Source organism: Triticum dicoccoides, chromosome 5B, assembly GCF_002162155.2.
Source record: "Triticum dicoccoides isolate Atlit2015 ecotype Zavitan chromosome 5B, WEW_v2.0, whole genome shotgun sequence".
NCBI classification, from domain to species: domain Eukaryota; kingdom Viridiplantae; phylum Streptophyta; class Magnoliopsida; order Poales; family Poaceae; genus Triticum; species Triticum dicoccoides.
The window spans coordinates 580477949-580482130 of record NC_041389.1 but is presented as its reverse complement, the minus strand read 5'-3'; the positions used below and the strand labels follow the sequence as shown (position 1 = coordinate 580482130).

At 35.9% G+C, this 4182-nt stretch overlaps 1 long non-coding RNA gene across 1 annotated transcript; it reads left to right on the top strand.

The window, feature by feature from the left end:
* Nucleotides 1-429: 429 nt before the first annotated feature.
* Nucleotides 430-3602, top strand: LOC119306206. Its single transcript, XR_005148892.1, has 3 exons — nt 430-542; nt 3052-3125; nt 3488-3602. It is a non-coding gene; the product is annotated as an uncharacterized LOC119306206 (long non-coding RNA).
* Nucleotides 3603-4182: the final 580 nt, after the last annotated feature.

Sequence of the window (4182 nt, the reverse complement as noted above, 5' to 3'; positions counted from 1 at the left end):
ATATGTTTTTAAATAATAATTCCGGTAGCCACTCTTTTATGAATGATTCATTTTTCTTATTGCCTCTTTTTTTCTTAATGGGTTGTGATGTCTATACAACTTAAATCTATGTAAAGCCTCACATGTCATTGTAGTAGTAATCTATTTATTATAGTTGTATGATGTTTTTGCACGCCTATACAAGTGTCTTATTTGTTTTTTTTTTTGCCCAAATTACTGCATATAGAGTAAATATGTTATTCTTTGTAAGTTGTTAGTGATACCACTGAAATGTGTTTAGAACCAGAAAAAATGATGTTATTCAAAATAGGAGAGGATGTGTTGTGCATCTAGATATTTTTTTCTCACTTCTCACCAGTACTTAAAATTAACAATTTTACCTATGTTGACAGCCTCAATTAATTCTATAGTACCGAGAAGCAACATCGGCTGAAGTGGAGAAGGTGAAAGCTGAAATGGAATAGACTTATCCTGCAATATGGCTATATGGGCAGAAGTAGGATAATTGGAACATCGACATAGTGACCAAGAATTATCACAAGGTAAAATAGATTTCCGGTTGTGTACAATACCTATTTTGAAATTGCCATAATATAAGTCTCTTCTGTTCACTGCCAACAAAAACCGGTAGGTAAATATCCTACAAAAATCATTGGTGGATTCGTGAACTTCCTTTATTAAAGTCAAGTCATCTTTAGTTGTTAATCAAACCTTTTTTTGAGCTACTCTGTAAGAAGCTAAAGGTTATTCAGTAGCCATGGTTTCCCATTCAGTTAAGCCCGAAGGTGAACATGTTTTCATTTACTAGGTTATCGGAAAGTGCCGCACCTATATGTAGAGAACAAAAGATATATAAGACCATTAATATAAATGCTTCTTCTTGCCTAAATGTCAATTCCATAAAAAATTACTACAATTAAGCGAGTGTCAAATTTGGAGGAAGGTAGTACATACATTATATGGTAACGACATGCAATACTCTCAATGTAAATCATATATCTTTATTAAAAATAATATAGAGTGAAACCAGGAGCAAGAGAAATAGGCTAGAAAATCCTACGGTAATCAGAAAATACTAGCCCTCCATATGGTCGATCTCCTAGAATTAAGATTATATGACTGTTCAATCTACGTAACGTTTATAACATGGTAGGCCTATGAGCACTTGCATGACACATGTACACGTATAAATATATTCAACAAGCAGAAGAATTGGCAAGGAAAAAAAATGTACAACACCTAACATGCAGTCCTAGAAAAGGAAACAAATTATATTCCTAGGAAAGTAAACAAAGTGGATTCTTAAAAAAAACGTGTACACCCGGACGTACATCCCTAGCCTAGGAAAAAGGTAAATTGGATTCCTCAAAAGAAAAAAGTGCAAGTAAACTGGAAGCCCAGCGTAGAACCCCTAGGGAAAGAGAACAAAATGAAGTCTTAGATTAGATTTTTTTTTTAATATGGTGCCTGAGAAAGTGCAGATGTATGCACGTTGTTCATCTTGAAAAAAAGTGCATACATCTATAAATATTTTAGGCGGTTCAGCAAAAACACATGCCAGTTAGGCATATAACATTGGAATATTTTTTATATCCTCAAGAAATAATCTGATATATTGACTGGCTATTTAAATTTATTTATTTTGCGCACAAACTTAAATTTCTACTCATTATTAGACGCCATGTCAATAACCCAGACTGTATACAAAGTAAAATCATTTGGCTCGCATTACACGTAGTGAAGTTGGTCGAATTACGCAACTAATTTGGTAAACCCTAGAAATGATAAATCTTCTCGATTACTACCATCTGCTTAACATTATTTGTCATTTATTTGATGATATTAATTGTATTTAGTATATTTTTCTTCGTCCCATGAAGTGTTGATTCTACTCCAAATCCCACTTCATTAACTGTCTTCGGTTATGATAGCCAAGAAATACACCTAGGTTAAAGTACAAAGGGGAGTATTAATGGATAATAATTCATAGATGTTCATGACTATAAACATTGTCTGGATGTAGCTTCATGGAATCTATTATTAGTAGAAATCTTCAGACATTTACATCAAACGTCATGTAGGAACTATGTGAAATATAATTTGTGTGTCACTAAACCTACTAATCTAATATATGCCACAAAAAATATCAGCTATCCCACTATTTCAAGTTAATTCTTTTGCACTAAAGTAGTATCATGCACAAATGATACATAGAATCGTTAATCAGTATGGTGTATTCAACAATCCTTGATACACAAATTAACTATAGTATGTGGTTCTCATCTTTATTTCATGTTTCGGATGGTTATAGAATGACCACATCTATACCATGGATCTGACTTCAACACAAAGCGATGGCCTCAGAAATAGTTACAACAATTGTAACCTTGGAACAAACTAAAGTAGTACTAATATGGCCATTCCCTTGCAAGTCAAACTTTTCATATTCTTCTTTTTCCTTCTGTTCTTACTCCCTCATTCAATAAAGTAAGTCCAATTATATTTTAGGATTTCCCAAATAAAAAGACCAGGTCACACATAACTGATGAATATTACAGGTACACACATGTACAACTAACACATTAATATGTCAATCTTGCAAAAAAATAGCAAATATATGTATGCATATCACTATTTGAATAAATAACCTTGAAACAAACCAACACATTTAAAAGCAAAGAAAATGGTACAAGCATAGATTGCAAAATAGGACTGATATGAAAAATTAGTACAATATGCATAAAAATCAGATACATGATTACTTTATCATGTAGAGTGTATTTATATATGGAGAAGAAAACCAACAAACCAAAGATAAAACTATATTTGCAAAAGGCAAAAATTTGTAGATGTAATCACATTTGGTTCCATAAAAAATTCTAGCCCGCACATCGGGCAGGCCACTGTGCTAGTTTCATCAAAAAATACTGCATGTTTTTTCCAATTCATTCCTACCAGCAATTTGTTGTTGGTGATGTAATAACATGTAACTAGATTCCAAGAATTTAATACGTTCTTTTCTTCAATATGACTATTTTCTTCTTGTTTCAGAGATGGAACTATGTGGGTATTCTCCATCCTGAGGCTGATTAATAAAAAAACTTGAGCTAGCAAGTGAAGATAAGGTGAGCCTTTTAGATGTCCTTTTACTTCCATTTTAAATTGTTGTCACTCCACAAACCCTACTCAAGTCTGTGTCCTCCTATCATGCGCTTGCTTCCAAGCATTACATTATCGATAAATCTAGAGTTTGCTACTTTTTTGAAGGGGCCAGTCCCCACCAATTTCCATTAAAAGGAACTACCGTGCTGCATTTGTAGATTTGGTCGGTGATGTAGTAGGATTTATTTGCACCATTTTTCTATTGCAAAGCTCCCAAAGAATACATCACTAAATCATATCTCTTCCTGTTACCGAGCGTGCTGAGAAAGTATGCGAGCCTGCTCTTTTGTCTGACACCTTGTGTATACACTTGTGTGAAATGCAGGTGGACATCCCATGCCATGACGAGCCGGTCTGCCTACACTGCACGGCCTACTCAAGCGGTGGATGAGCTGCAAGCTGAAGGACGAGGTCAGAGGCCGGTGGGTGCTCTGGCGAATGAATTCATGATGGAGTTGCTCTACCGCCAGAGCCAGGCATGCAGGTTGTTGCAATCAGTGAAGCCTATCAATTTAACTTGTCGTGGTGCGAGCGGGTATATGTGGTTATTGTATCGTGAGGTGGTGAGAAGAAAAGGAGAAAATAAATAAAGAGAAAAAACAAGGGGCCTGACCCCGACCCTTCGCTATCAGTTTTCATGAAATCATGTGGCTCGAGTTGTACCGGTGGGCGCAGCAACTTTTGAGCCCTCCTTTAATAAGCCGCAAAAATTTGCAATCTTAAAAGGAGGGAAAGTCAGTAACGGCAGAATTAATATGGACAAACAGATGAAATAGAAATAATATCAAACACCAACAGTCTTACAACGATAAGGGAAGAGCGGACTCAAGGTTTCTTACATGATCATATCCTTTCAACAGTTCATTACCTATGTCCACCTCGTCTTCCGGGCTTCGCTGTCGGCAACCCCACCGCTAGAAACAGGAGGAGGCTCCGGAGTCGCTCCATCAGCCGTCTGAGCGAGTGATGTGCCATGCTTCCTCTTATGGGTTAATGTGATCCTGACGCTCATGTCGAACT